Here is a 16,384-nt window from a genome sequence, read left to right as displayed (position 1 = left end):
AGAAGCAGGCCAGGGAAGGAGATGGCGGGCATCTGATTAGCTATTATGCCCTCATTCCTGATTGCTGGGACTCCCTTGTCTCTCAGGCAGCTTGGTCGGCCCGAACTTACACACCCTGCAGACAAACAGCATCTGGTTTTCACCATGGGAGGGGCAGTGTATGCAGAGGGTACAGTTTTTCCTCCACTGGAAAGTAAACTGGCATTTTTAAAAAGATTCCTGGACTCCTCAATTCCTTCATTTGTAGAGAATGAGACCTAGTTCGCCAAATATGCCGGTGCTGCCACCAGTAAGGAAGCTGCAGAGCTGTGGATGCCATTGGACACTCAGCTGCTTACTTCCCCAGTGTGTAGAAGATCATGTCTGCAGACCAACCTGCACTAGGAAGGGAGGAAAGAAAGAAGCCTGCGCACGGGAAGCCCTGGGTACGCCCAATGTGCTCTATCTTTCCTGTCGATCTCTACGTTGGAGTAGAGCAGGCAGGTAGGAAACCACGGCACCTATTAAGCACTTACCTGCTTACACGCACCATATTTGTACAAGAATGATCATTGTTTTTTCTGATTGATGGTCTATACTTGAGTTCTTGCAAAGCTGGAAAATCTTGACTAGGAGTACAAAGTGCCTTCTCTCTCTCTCTCTTTCTGATATATTTTATTTATTTATATATGTTATAAAGATTAGACGGGGGGGAGGGAAAAAGAGAGGGAGAGAAACAGCACTGTGTGGTTGCCCCCTACTGGGGACCTGGCTGGCAACCCAGGCATATGCCCTGACTGGGAATTGAACCGGTGACCCTTTGGTTCAAAAGCTGGCACTCAATCCACTGAGCCACATCAGCCAGGGCTCTTTCTGATATATTTTAAAGATTAGTTCAAATGCTAGAAAGGTTTGACTTAAAGCTTTTTAAAAAATTAATTCATCGAATTACAATTTTATTAACACTCTCCAGCCCATACCATGGGTCAAATGAAATGGATCCCAGTATGCCAAGTAGAGCTCTCTAAGCCCAGGCCTGGGAACTGTCCAAATCTTTTGTTCTCTTTGTTAACAGAGATAGTTAGAAATGAATCACTTCTGATTCCAAAGGAATCTACAGGTATAGAAACAAACTCAGCTTCCCTGTCTTCCATAAGTCATTCTTTCAACCAGCTTCATTAGCATCCATTCTTAAATTCAGTGTCTTCACCCAGGGATTGCTAAGGTGCAGCACACAGAAAACCCTCAGGGTGGTACACCAAACGCAGAGGTACTGCATGGGTGCAAAGTGTTTGCTTCCACAGAGTAAAGGACGAGCTCGCAGGATGTGAAGACGGTATTTTTATTGTGTAAGACCAGACGTGTACAATGCCAGCCACTTGAGTTATGCCGCTTTCAGTGTCAAAGATTGATATGAATTATATGTTGTTGTGTCTGACCACAAAGAGCAAATTGGCTCCAGCGTCTCGTGCCACACTTGTGTGGACATTCTTGATTTTCTTCACAGTCATCACAGATAAAAAAAGACAACGTTACAACTGAATGTGCCTCATGATAGGGAGCGGTAATAGGAATCTAATACGTTGATCAGCCTTCAGGAGCCAGAAATGACCACCACAGAAAAACGGCTGGCCAGAGTTATCATCTCAACAATCTGAGCAGTTATGTGTGAGCCACGGGTATTGAGCATAATGGCCCTGTCTAGACTCAGCCCTTGCATAATGGTTTATTGCTGCCTTTTCTGCACTAGCTGGTCAAGCAAGTTGTTAATGATCTCCTTAATGGGCACCCCCACGGCATAACCAGAAGGAGGCAAATCTTGGCATTCTTAAACCAGGAGATTTGAGGTCTTTCTTTTTAACCCTTTGAAGTAATTGGAATAGTTTGATTTATTTTTACCAAGAGTAGCTTCTTTGAGGAAAGTCATTAGATAAACACTACTTCATAATTTCTGGTCAACGTCAGAGGAAAAGCAATAGCGAGTCAATGCTTATAGGCCCCCACTTTACTAGGAGGTGCTCTTACAGAAGAATAATACGATGAGGTGAAGCAGAAAGTTGATGAAAGAGCTTAATGCCAGAGTAGATCTGGGAGTGAATCCTGATTTAGCTATTTGCTAAACTGTGCGATCTTAGAACCACACCCTAACCATCCAAAAAGTAAAGACAATACCTTCATCATGGAATTGTTATGAGGACTAAATGGCATAAGAGGTGTAAAGATGCTAGAACAATGACAATCACAGTTAAAACTTCAATAAATGGCAGCTATTACTGTCATGAAAAGGGTGAATCACATTAATTTTTTTCTCCTTTTAAGTTTGACATGCCACTATTTTTGGAAAAGCACATTTAAAAAGTTCTTACTGGATCTGTGGTTTTTCAGGAATTTCTATGGTGGTCGAGTTGCTCTTGCCATAGCCATGGCTTGGCGTCTTAAAAGGAGATGACAATGTGTTTTCAGTAAACGTTAGTTCGCTTTTGTTTTTTAGGTTAGAGTGTCTGAGGTTGGGTTCCCCACAACTACACTCCGGGAAGAGGATTCACATACAAGAGAGTACCACGTGCTCCCAGAAGAAAGTGGCAAGGTGGACACAGCAGGAGATGGGAGCTAAGAAGGGCATCACATAGGGAGAATCCGTGTAGGGTCACGTCAGGCAGACTCCACGGGAGAGCTCTGAAATGTAAGCTGGGCCTCAGAGCTGCCCCACCTGAGGCAGGGGCTGGGCTTTCACACGGCTCCCCAGTCAGTCAGTGACTGAGGCTGCCCGGGCCGCAGTGCGAGGCACACAGAGGGCTCTGGAAGCATGCACGCAGGGTTGGGTGCAGATACACCCTGAAAAGTTTAGCAGAAAACACTTTCTACAGGTTTATATTACATGCATGTTTAAGGAATGCCTAGTGTATATATATAAACAATGTACAGGTGGGCATTCAATCCTTCAATTCTATGACTACTTCAACTTCTACAGTTTCTTCAACTTCTGTTTCTACAGAGGAGAGTAGAAAAATGCAGCATGAGGTCGTATATTTCCTGGTGTCAGATCTGCGAAAAGAAGCCAGAGTTCCTACTCACACAAATCTTCTAACTGCTCTTAAATGGTTCTTTTATCTCCAACAGGAACTATAATATCATCTACCACTGAGGTCACGGATAAGATGACAAGCAATACCTAAAACTGCGAAGCAAACTAGGGCAATTTATTAGACGTGGGTAAGGACAATGCTAAATTTCTGTAACCATAACCATCATGTCCTCCTTCGGTTTAAGTGGAAATGACTTGCTGAACTGTCTGTTATTGCTAAGTCATATAATTTACAGGAAACATAAACTTAATGCAACAATGAAAGTCAAGAAAAATTTACATTTAATAAATCCTTACAATCCACTTCTTTTGGGCAAAAAATTAAATTGATGAGGGCCTTTGTTCAAATCCTTGTGAAAACTTGATCTTTTTGTAATGTAGTCTCTGAGTTTATGAACATAACTGATTCTTGTCTTGTGCTTTCCTTCAAAAATAGAGCAACTTAATAATTAAGAAGCAAACCACTCTTACAGAATTGTCAACATTGATGTTTTTAAATCTCACAACATTCTAGCTCTCCCAAAACAGGAAAATAGAATGAAGGATGATAAAAAGTACACACAGAGAGATATTCTAACTTGAGGCACGATGTGTGGACTTTATTATCTCTATAATTATGGATCCTGTATTTTCCCTGTTTATTTATTATTGTCTTTTTAATTCAGAATTACTACATGAATCCCTCCTATATTACACTAATAAACTGTGCATGCTCCCAACTCCCAGTATTCCCTTCTAATTTCTTCCTGACTAAACACCTGGTTAATTTTCTCAAGCATGGCTTCAAACACACCCTTCTTTTGCAGGAAAACCTCCCATAGCTCCCCACTGCTCTCTCCTGCCGTCCCATTTAGGGCCTTCTACGATCATATCCTCTAATCTACACTTTCAGACTTACCTTCCACTGCCCTTGTTGCAGCTGTTTACACGGCGTGTGAATATATCCTGTCTTTCCTAGCTCTCTGTATTTGTTCCCCCAAAACTGTCTGCACTCGGGGCACTGCCTGCTGAAATTGGGCCCAGCCAGTAACCCCCCAAAATGTGATTATTTCTGAGGGTGGTGATCTTTACTGTCATTTTTTTTTATGTTTTCCTGTACTTGGTATGATTTCTACAATGGATGTTTTATATATATATTTATATTTATATATATAGAATAGAATAATAAAACCTATAAATAATACCAGTCTTCCAAGAGCTTTCCCCTGTGTGGGCTGCCTTTCTGAAGGCTTCATCCATCTTCCCAAGCAGATCCAGGCCAGGGTGCTCTCCGAACACCGGCCCTCCCCCTCCCGCCCCGCCCCCACCACGCCCCCGCCCGCCGGGTGAGGCCCCCCCTTCCTGCGCTGCGCTGCAGTGAGTGCACTGCGCCCAGTTCAGCCCCATTATCGGAAGGTGAGCTTCTTCCGGGCCCCACTTCTGCCGCAAGGCTTGATTTTATTCTAAATGCGCAGCATTTAGCTCTCATGCTGGTTTTTAGATAAATGTGAAGAAAAAAGATTCTCAGAAGCCTCTTGATTTATATAATTTCCAGAAAATAGATGTACAAATGCAACATTTTTCCCCCCAGTGAAAGCATAAATCAAGCAAGGGATCTCCAGTCTTACAGGGGAAAAAAAAGTACTGGTGTTGGGCTCTGCTATCGGGCCAGATTCTCCTACTAACTAGCTCTGCATTGTCCGGCCAACCACTTAAACTCCTCCTACAGCGGAGTCTTCCTTTGTCAAACAGACAAACAGACAAACAAAAAAACAATTATTCAGAGCTACAGTGGGGATTAAATGAGCTGATACACCTGAAGCACTTAGGCCAGACCCTGTCCTGTAGTAACTGGCCCTGAGTACTACTAGCTGCGATCCCAAGAACCAACCGCACCTTAATGTCACCTTTGCGGTGCATGGGTTACAGATTATCGAGTGGTGGAAAAACTGTACGTTACCTTGGTGGGCTCCTAGGCTCACACAGTCAGGACATCCTCACCGTGCCTGTATCCTGTCAACAGCTTGCAAAATTTAATTCTAACATTACGTAGAATGAACAGGGAGAGAAAAAATGGTTGTTTTATGGAACTTGACTATATGACTACCTCCACACCCAATTTTTTTAAAAAATTGACAGTTATTTGCATAGTCTTTTATCCTCCAAACTAGAATGTCCTATTATCTTTGCTGATTATGAATGTAATAAAAACTCATTGTAAAATAATTTAACATCCAAAGTGCATAAAGCAGTACAGAAAAGTATCCCATGCCAAGCTATGTTTATCTATATATCTATACACACAAACAAAACAGTTTTAAACATATTTTGCAGCCCATTCCCTACATTTCTTTCCTTTTAATTAATTACATATCATTAACATCTCTCCCCGTCAGTGCAAACGGATCTACCTTATTCTATTTAATGGCTGTATATCGATTAAATAAGCGACCAATATTGCACTGACAGACATTTAGGACATTGTCCAGCTGTTTGTTGTTACAAGCAATGCAAGAAACACCTTTTCACTTAGATATTTTGGGTGCAATTTTTAATTAATCTCTTGGCAGAGATGCTAGTGTTGGACTTGGTGGTTCAAAGGGCATGCGCACGGACAATGTTAATAGGCAAGCCAAATTGCCTTTCACAAAACTGAGCCAATTTGTTGTACCTGTAGCAACAACGTAGGGAAGTCTCCATTTTCCCACTTTTGAACACATTGGATATTATTATTATTATCCATTTGGCAAATCTGATTATTAGGTAATCTTCTGCATTTTTTTCCTTTTGTGAAATGCCTAATAAATCTCTGTTCCTTTATTAGAATATTAATCCCCAGAAAGCACAGATTGAATTTATTAATTGATCTGGATGTTTATTTTAGTAATTAACTCGAATTCCTACCTCCCATAAACGCAGATGCATTTTAGGGAGCATTTGCATTTATTTTCCACTTAATATTCTCGAAAGTGCACTGAAGCGTGGTGTTGCCTTTTTGGCTCCCACCTCACCAGGCCTCAGGTCCCGCCCTCCGTCGGGGTAACAGTGCCCCTGATGTTGGCAGAGAGAGAAACCTGAACACAGGCGTCTCAGCTACAATGTCGCTAATACAAAAGAACTGTTATCTCCTCTCATTAACAGCTCTGAGCGTGGGAGGCTGGGATGCTGCTGAGAAACTCTCATCGAGTCTAGTATTTAGAGAATATTCCTGTTTCTATTTGTGATAAGGTACACAAACACAAATTATGTTGGGATACAAGCTGAAAGGGTTAGCAGTGTTTTTAAAACAGTTGTCAGACTCATGGGAAACACCTGGTGAAATGTCAATTTTTTTTTTTGCCCGAATAGTCCTAACATTAGTACTACACATATATTAGGAAGTGTTATTTTTGTCTAAAAATGTGTACTCTACAGAAGCAAAGTAATCACAGATGATGTCATTAATAAAATACATTTTTAGTTAATTTCCCTATATTTGGGCATAAGGTATTCATTAAGGATAAGAAAGCAAGAAGTTTGACTTGTTTTGTTAGAGGTCGACTTTGGGGCTCAATCTACCTACAAACGCTCCATCTCCAAACTCTCGTCATGTCCACAGTAAGAGGCTTGACCTCCGTATTGAAGAAGGCCTATCCAGTTTCACCACGGAGCCATATTCACCGGATGGTTTTAGAGGGTGCAGAGTGTCCAAGAGAAAAATTTCAGGTAATTTAGATTGAAAGTAAAAAGCTTGACCCATAACCAAGCAGCTATATATTGGTACCTGGAGTAAGCTCCGCTAACACTTGAAATCTTGAAAATCATGAACAAAAGCCCTTCCTTTCAAGGGACCGCAGTGGAGAGAGGAAACTTTTCATGTTCTTCTTATGTCCTTCCCTGGACAGCTTCGTTCTTTTACAACGATGCACATATATTACTTATTAAAAAATGTCCCCTGAGATTATATAGACGGTAAAATTAATAGTTTTTTGTTTTGTTCTTTGTACATTTTTACATCCCCAAAAGATAAGAGAACTTTTAAATCTCGTTATGGAGAGATTTGTACACATATAAAGAGTGGGAACATTCACCAGAGTGCGGGGGAGCCCAGAACCCTAGAGGATAACCCGAGACCCCGGGATTCTCTGGGCTCCTCCACCGGCGGCCTGACCACGCTCTCTCTCTAAGGGCCTTAGGCCCCTCTCCTACTCAGCAATGTCTTCAGTGAAGCGCCTCGGCTGCGCGGAAGTGTTAGAGGCTCAGACTCTTGTGGGGCGTTGCAAAGGACAGATTGTGACAATATGATAAACCACCGCTTTAGGTTTTAGCAACTGCTTTTTACTAAATCCTTGATCACAGATGGCATTACTGATCCTTTCATTTAATTTTTGTTTTTGCAGTCTGATAGATGAAAAATATTTTCTTATTTTATTAGATGTTTGTTTGACCTTAATAATGCTGAGGTTGAACGTCTTTCTCCGGTTTAGTCTCCATCCATTGCGTGCATGCGTGTACGCGCGTGAGGTTCTCTGACTGCGCCCTTTGCTCCTTCCTAATCAAGCCACACCAGGCAAGCGAAAGGAAGATTGACGGAGCCCTCTGTCCGAGGTCGGGGATGGATCTCCGCCCTGAGCCCCGAAGGATGCGTAGAGGTGACAGCTATGCATGAGGTGAGAAGAGCGCTTATGTCCTGGCTCAGCCCACCTTTCCAAGTCCTCTGCTTTGTGAGGCTGGGACTAGAACCCCGACAACATCTGCCTCCCTGCTAGGTTTGCCATCGGGGAAACTAGGGAAACTGAAAGGCAGGAGAAGGGCGTGGGCCTTCCTACATTCTTGCTGTTACTGTCAGTGCCTCCCCAGCAAAATCCCTGTGCGCTGGCAGTGCCGTCTTTCTCCTTCTTCTTCGTCTTGGCATTCCAAGAACCAGCTTCACCACGACTCCTCAAATACCAGCCCCTCTGCAGAACCCTTCCTCCGCCCTCCCCACCCACCCCTGGGACACCAGCTCTCATCCAGAGGCTTCTCTCTCTCTCTACCCCTCCGAGCCCATGGAATTCCTGCTCCAAAGGGCTACTTTCTGTGAACCCATCTAGCTCCAGCCTCTTCCCCTTGGAAGCTGCGTACTTGAGCTACCCTCCCTATTTTACCATCCAATACCTATGGAACCCATTTATACAGAATTCTTTCTGTTAAAATACCTAGCGTGCTGTTTTCCTTACTGGGCCCTGAGTAACCTGTATCCCTGTATGCAATGCAGCTTTTCCCTGCTGAGGGTGGGGGCCCAGGAGCTGCAGGGCAACTGAATGGGAGACCAGCAGGCAGCTGGAAATGCTAGACTGGAATTCAAAAGAGATGTTAAGACTAAAAGTATCAGAATAGTCTGCTTCCTTATCTACGGAGACCTGGGCTCGGTATAAACAATCACTTCTAGCTTTAACTTTTCTGACATAGAAATGTACACATATTTCTGTTATAAAGATGGGGTTCCTCCCAAGAGTAGCTGAACAGATGGCTTTTGGGCATCTCAAGCTGTAAAGCAATAGGAAAGTACTAAAAAACAAAACAAAACAAAACTCAGCGGCATTCTTCAAGCTTTGTGCTATCAATTAAACCAGAAATTTTATGTGGCAGTGTGGCCTCTAAAGTTTCTAGAGAGGGGTCGAAGTGCAAATGTGCTATTATTCTGAGTAGCTGGAGTAAAATCGGAGCGGAGTTGTGGGTGGAATCCCAGGGCGGAGGCGTTTGGAGTGGATGAGCAGTTACCCATTATCGCTCCCTGAGAGCCCGCCTTCTCTCTTCCACAGTTTTCTCAAAACAAAATCTCAGTGCCGCTGGAGAGCTTCAGACAGGAGGCTAAAGCTTCTTCAGATTCCGGGAATGAAAGACCAAGGGAAAGCTTGAAAAAACAAAACACTACAAAAACCATATCCTCGAATTATTATGTCATCAAAAACTTTCCAGTATACTTGAGACCTCTGTTCCCTGTGCGTTGCCAACCAATTGAAGTGGCCGTCGTAGCTAATAAGCTGATATGAGATGGTACTTTTGAAAAAGATACTGCCTTTGGGATAGACCTCAATGCGCCTCTGTAAGGTAATAAGTTCAAGGGAAACCTAGCTGAGACACTCCAGTGATTTCAAGGCAGTTTAAATGTAATAAAATAGGCGTGAAATGCTCTAATAAGTGCTCTTAAGTCGGGCTTCATCAGCCGGATATTTAGAGGTTTAAAGTAGAAAAACCTTTTTCAAATACAACAAGATACGAGGCAGGATCAAGAGTAGTGGATATGAAAGTGGCTGGAGCACTGTTTTAAAGTTTATAATGTGCTGCAACAATGAAGGAGCACACTCAACACTTATGACAGGTTTGGGGTTTTTTTTCATTTCTTGTTCCTTAGTTTGACCCTAACCTTCTTCCTCCTTTCAATCCTTGCATTGTTTCGCGGTCACTTGTCGGGCAGGGAATATTTCAAGTATTTTATTTCGTTATGAGAAAAAGTCTTTCAGTTTTTCTTTGAGATTCTGATTTCATAGTTTATTTTCCATTGGTTCTGTTGCTGAATGTGTGATGAATTCTATTATATATAAAAACAAAAATGTTTCACTATAGACAGAATCTGTCAGTCAAGTCTGGTAGTGTTACTGAGGTGTTGTGAAGTGTGTTCATTTTACATAGTTTTGAATTTTTTAGTGTGAATTTTAATGTCATACCACAGGCTTCCTCTATTTTCCCATTTTTTAAAGTTCTGTAGACAAACTAAAGGAATAGAAGCACTAGGACCACCATCCTTGTCGTAAGCATGAGGTGAAATGAGAGCTTTTGGGCTCCTGAACTTTTTTCCTCAGTATCTAATTAATCACTGTTTTCCACCTTTAATTCTTGGCTCAGAAGGAATGTTTTTAAAAGGACTCCCCTACTCGTTAAAACATAGACAAATGCACTGATTTTCTGTGATGTCCAGGATTTGCTGTTGGACTAAACCAAATTATGATGCACTGAGGGCCTGAGCAATGAACAGCTTGGCGGAAACAGGTGACCCCAAAGCCACAGTTACCAGAAAAGGTCCTTGTATTCCCACGTCAGATCAGCGCATCGGTGTGTGGCCCGACGGGAGCAAAACTCAACAACGGGTGAGGCTTAACGGTGCGAAGATTACAGGGAGGGGCAGGTTTGGAAAGTGCAGATCGAACCACAGTCCGCCTACGTGTTCACCGATGAAGCGACTAGACCGCTGGAAGGCACCGACTAGCTCGGGTAGATCTGGCCGTGCACCGATTGCGTGAGTAATGTAATGTTATTTACCTCGAGGCTGAAGTAAACAAACTTTTCCAGACACAGCTCCAAAGGGATGTTTAATGACAGTAAGACCGGGGATTTGGAGAACTGATCGAAATTGTTCTTAGCTACCAACCAGCTTCTAGCATTATGACCTGAGGGAAGTCATTCTCGAGTTTTGTGACTCTATTTTTTTCCCCTCCTCCATTCAATGGGAATTTAACTTTTAAAAAATCTGTTATGTTTGTAGTTAAGTGCTTTCTGAAAAAGCATTTATTAAAGTTATTTATTTATCTACTTATTTTTATTTAATTTTTCATCACCATTTATCACCCCATCCCCTCTTCCACCAACACCACCCACCTCCCTGCAATCACCAAGTTCTACATTGACCCAAAGCTTTGTTAATCAAGTAATAACATTATTATCTGAATAAACCTGTGTACTTCGATAACTTGTAAAAAGAGTAAGCGACCATACCTGTCTTAGTAATATAAACACAAGAACTTCAAAAGACAACATAGTCATATAAAAACATGGGGGCAAACATATATATGATAAAAATAAAAGCTATTTCCAAGAATTAAGAAAAGAACTTTGCCCGTGCAAGGAAGTTCTGATTACAAACTGGTGAAGTACTTCAGCACCATTTACCGTCTTTCAGAGGATGATTGAGAATTGACTATCAGAGTTGGCAAGATGGAAATCACCCACGACTTCTTCCTGTATGAAAATCACAGCTTAAAAACTCCGTGGGCTACTTCTTGGAGATTGACTGTTGATATACCAAAGGGAAGATAAAGGAATATGTAAAGTACTCTTTTTCCCTTTCATGATGTATGACCTTCAAGCCTAATGTCTTCTTAAAACCCTGTTTTCAAAATCAGAGACTGAAAAGTAACTCTTCCTTTTTCTTTGTATTTCTTCAGGCACCCGAAGCTCACCACCTCTATTAAACACCGGTGCTTTGGTTGATTATGCACGTGGAAAGATAAGAAAAAGACAATGCTTTTCAAATGATTAGCTGGATTTCTCTCTGTTATTTATCATCTCTCTCTATTAATCTATATTAGCTATTCCTCTATTTATCATCTTCTTGATCACCTACCAATCCATGTGGCCATAATACATAAAATACCTTCTTTTTGTACACATGCAAAAAGAAAAATCTGGAATAGTTGTTAGCAAACACAAATATCTTTTTTTGTTCCTTGTGTGGGGAGATTTTAGAGGTATTTTGCTTTCTTCTTTGCAAAATACTCGATTTTCTTTTTCAATTAAAAGGCTGTATTTTTTTTAGAAAAATATTTTTCTTAAAATGAAGGAAACATTGAAATAATTTTTCACTGGCAGCGTGGGGTAAAACCATAGAATTCACGCCATGATGTGGTGACGAGGATTAACTGAGATGACAGGCACCAGGCGCTTCCCAGGGCCTAACATGGGACCGCCCGTGTGTGCACGTGTTACCACTTCAGCCCTTTTAAAAATCATGTTTAATAATTATGGACATTGTGGTGTTCTGTTTGGTGTATGCATAAAAAAATCAACATATTTTCTGGAAATTATTATCTTTCATAAAACAAATTTTGACTGTGGTTCAAACAGTTGTGTCTAAAAGAAATTAGAGGTAACTTTAGCAACCAAAATGGGACAAAAGGAGCAGTTTAGTAGAGGATAAGATCATGTTTACACAGAATAGGAGTAACCCACATGGTAAGAGACAGTTCGAAGAAATTTTAAATCTACCCATAAAAGAAAAAGTCTGATATAAGTGCGACCATCTTCCTTCTGCTCCATCGACAGCTGAACTGAACAGTACATTGTGAAAATATGATTTTCACTCATTTTGGCGTGCATGAGTTCTGGTAAAATCTGAAAACAACTTCATCATTTCACTGTGTATTTGCTAATGCACCAGACAAAACAACGCCAGGAGTGCTCAAGACTGAACCACAGTAGTGCGATTCTGCCAGGAAAAGTTCCCCTAAAGACATTTTTTTCTTAGTTACAGTAATGATTCCCAAGGGGAAGCAAAACAAATGTGTGTGAACTGATTCTTAGGCCACGAGATTTTTGACTCATACAATTCCAGATACGGTTTTAAAATTCTCATTCTTTTATTTGCTTTACCTGCTTTATTTTTTTCAAGTACTCTCATTCTTATTTATTTTCATAATGGTTGGATAATTTCCTCTACTTTAAACATTTTCTATAGGTATTGATTTCTTTATTAACTCAGTCCTGGAAGACTTGAGCTGCTCTGACATGCAGTGTTTACGACCAAAGGGGTTTGCAAACTCAAGTCGAGTATTAAAGATGCATTCCAGCTAAGGCAGGGTTCTCTGCCTCCATTGTTTGCCTTTGGATATAAGAAATACAAGTGTAAAACACAGTAGTCTCTGAGTGGGAAATGAGAGCTTCAGTTAACCCCAAGTTCTCACATCCATGGGCAATGAATGGTCTAGTCTTAGAAGGGGGGACCCTGGCGGACCCTCATCCTGTGCAGACTTCCTTTTCAGTATCTTGGGTCCTTCACCAATTATGATATTTCATGTGAGGAACACAGAAATTCCTGCGCACAGTAAACTGTATTTCTTGAACTAAAATTTTTAATAGTGATTTTCTTCTGATTATTGAGAGATGGTTTGTAATTTTCCAGTTTTTTAATGTTTTACGAAATGACACTGCAGACACTCAAAAGTTGTTAGTTTTTCATACCTTTTACTTAGACTGAGAAAATTAATATACACTGCTCACCTTGTTAATGTAAATGTAATGAATTTTTTGGGTCATGATCTTGAAAAGAGCTAAATATATACTCAGTCGTTCAGAGGAAAAAGGAAGCTTTCTAATTCCTGAGCCATGAATTTTCCATTAAAGTTTTAATTCTTTAATCCATAGAGGAAGCCATGGCAGGTTAATAATATAATAGAAAGTTTACCTATAAATCTTCTTAAAAATACATTGCATATATAATTAAGGTATAGTCATATTTTAAAAGTAAAACAAGAACTTGTTTTATGTATAACATCCTGTAGTGACAGAAGACTTTGAAAATGAAGGTATTTTTATTACTCCCTCATTAAGGGGGACCTCTGGGTCAAGATAGCCAGAGATGGTCAATAAGACCATCTTAAGCAAAACGAGAGTAGAGCTTATGCTTTCTTCAGTCATCGCTGTTTTAGTAGCCACCAGGATTGCAAAGGTTTGTTATTAAAATCTCCTTGATTTTGTTTCCACAAAGTAACAACGATATATCTGAAAAGCAATGAAAGTCCCTATTTCTATTTTGCCCATTGTGTTCTGACTAAATGATTGAAAGACTGGCCTTTCTCTGATTCATTAGACATCAGCTCATGCTTTTAGAATTAAGAAGGTACTAACACGTGAAAATGAAGGGAATACTATCGGAAACTTCCTTAGAGAATGAAGTATATTGAAATAACAAAATGTAATAGAGAAAAAAGATTCTGTTAAAGACAGGTGTAGTTGGCTTTTAGGTAACGTTGCTATTAAAGGGAAATCTTATTCATATTTCTCAGCCCACAGCATATGTAAAATTAACAATTAGAAAAAAAGAGCTCAGAATGAAAAATATGTTTAAAATGTATCTTAATAAAATGTTCTTTTTCCCCCATAAAACTTGTCAATTAGCAGTGGGAACTTCCCATTTGTACCGCGCTCATTCTAAAAGCATTCCATTAATCTTCTCTAGAGCTTCCCATGGGGTGAGGGGTGGGGTTTAGATCTCATTTATGTTTCCTTTACCCACAACTTTTCTTATTATCATCCTTCTCTCACATGCGCACCTGACAGTGGATGCCATCATAAGATATAAAGTGAATGAACAAATTCAACATCAAGAGCGTACAGTAACTAACTGACAGTGAAAGTAACTTCTGTTGTAATTCTGACTCAGAGTCTCTGCATTTACATTGTCCTCTAGACTTTATCTTCGATCCTCTTGTTGCTCAGAGTGTGGTCCTTGGACCAGCAGCCTTGCATCACCTGGGAGCTGGTTAGAAGGGCAGCATCTCAGGCTCCACCCAGACCTACTGGATTGAAATCTGCATTTTAACCCAATCTCCTAGTGTCTCCTATGCTCATTAAAATTTGGAAAAAAACCCACACAACAGAACTCACTCAGCCTATTTAGAAAATGGTATTAAAACTTCTCATCATTCTGTTACTTGAGCTGAAGACTGAACTAAAATGATGCTGGATAACATAGCCAGGTGAACCGAGTCATTGAATTTTTAATTAATTTTCCACTTTAAGATGCTATCCAATCTCCTGTTTTCCATGGGATACTAACCCCCGAAGTCTGAGAAGTGTCCACTACTAGACTGTGGCCTTTATATTACTCACACCGCTATGATGGGGCTGGAAAATTCGGTTCTTTAATTTTCCCACCTCTCCATTCATGACATCCAATGATTTTTTTAGGTGATCTTCTATTTTCCTTCTCCTACATTTTTCTCCAGCCGCCAGTCGATTCTCATCCCTCACAGAGCCCTCAGTCCCCATGCAGTCTCTACCTCTTTCACAGAGCTTCCTAAAGCAGCATCTCCCAAAGTAAGTGCTCAGGAAAACCATCTCTACACCATGTTAATGACAATGACTGCCTACAGCGCACGGTGGGAGGGCGTGCTCAGGAAACACTTGGTAAAACGCCAGCAGCATCTGGACCAGCGGGTGCGCCGCACTTTGAATGGCACCTCAGTGCAGGCAGAGAGGTCCTCAATCTGGAAAAGACTAGAAATTTAACAAATTCCAAAGCTCACCCTTTTCCACTGGCTTATGGTCATTTGGCAATCTTGAATGGGCTAGAACCTTATTTGACCAGAGAGTCTTTTCTTCCCATAGCATCTGTGACTATGTCTTCAAAGTGTAATTAGAGAAAACTGCTTTCTTACATTCTTCTCCTGCTTAGGAACTCAGACCAGCTTCTGTTTATTTTTGCCCCCTTCACAATTACCTGATTGGATTTTGCGCTTTTGTCCTACCTGCCCCCAAGTATGCTCCCCTTGGCTTTCTAACACCCACAGGTAGCTGTCAGGAAGGCTTTTTCAGCCTCTGACATCTGTGTCAAGGACACAAAATCCCTCCTTGCCACGCCTTTGCTCATGACACTCTCCCTCCCTGGAAAAAACCTTTCAACACAGCTCACCTGAAGCATATTTAAAACCCAGTTAAATTTCAGACTTCTCTGTCTCAGCTTAAGTTCCTCCAAAGTAGACCCAGAGAAAAGGGTCTGTCTGAAAGTGATTTATTGGGAAGATACAAGAAAAAGTAGGTAGGGGAGGAGCGAGTGGGTCAGGATGAGAAGGGGCCGAGCAAAGGTGCCATATGAAATGAAGTCCCAGAGAGGGTCACTTGGGCTCCGCCTCACAGGGGAGCTCTAGAGAGAGGGTCATGGTACATCCTGACCGGTCTCATCCCTGGTGCAGGAGCCAGGGGACCCAAAGGCATTGATTCAGGGCTATGAGTTTGGATTGGGACGGAAATTCACAGGCAATCACAGCTTTCCTCAGGCAACGGCACCCGGGTGATGGCTGCTGGGAATGGAAGTGCAAAGGTATGTGTAAGTGCAAAACTGCTTATGTGATGGGGGGTGGGCAGAGCATCACGCCTCTGCAACAGCTTCCCTGCACCTTTCACCTCTAAAAGTGCAGCTCTCCATGGATCCAAGCCTCACTAAACTTGTCCCTGGCATTGCTTAGTTTTGCACCTACTTGGTCTCTATCTCTTTGTATACATTTTTTTTTCTAATTTCAACAAGATTTTAGGTCTTCCCAATGTTCATGCATGATAATTGTCTTGTAACTTGTGTGTTCTCAAGCAAACTCATTTATTCAGAAAACATATTACTGAACAAAAAATTAAGCTTTCTTATCAAGAATATGAATAGTATAAGACTGCTCTGTAACTGCATGTCTACTGGGAGAAGTAGGGTAGGTGTTGGGATTTTTGTTGGATCAGAGTTTAAGGAAAGATGTTTTTTTATTTTATTTTATTTTATTTACCACTGAATAGAAATCACACTGGACTGAAATTAAGAAATTAGTTTATTTCCCTTGGTGT

The sequence above is a fragment of the Desmodus rotundus genome, chromosome 1 (genome assembly GCF_022682495.2).
Source record: "Desmodus rotundus isolate HL8 chromosome 1, HLdesRot8A.1, whole genome shotgun sequence".
Classification (NCBI taxonomy): Eukaryota; Metazoa; Chordata; class Mammalia; order Chiroptera; family Phyllostomidae; genus Desmodus; species Desmodus rotundus.
The sequence above is the reverse complement of the archived record's forward strand: the minus strand, read 5'-3'. Positions refer to the sequence as shown.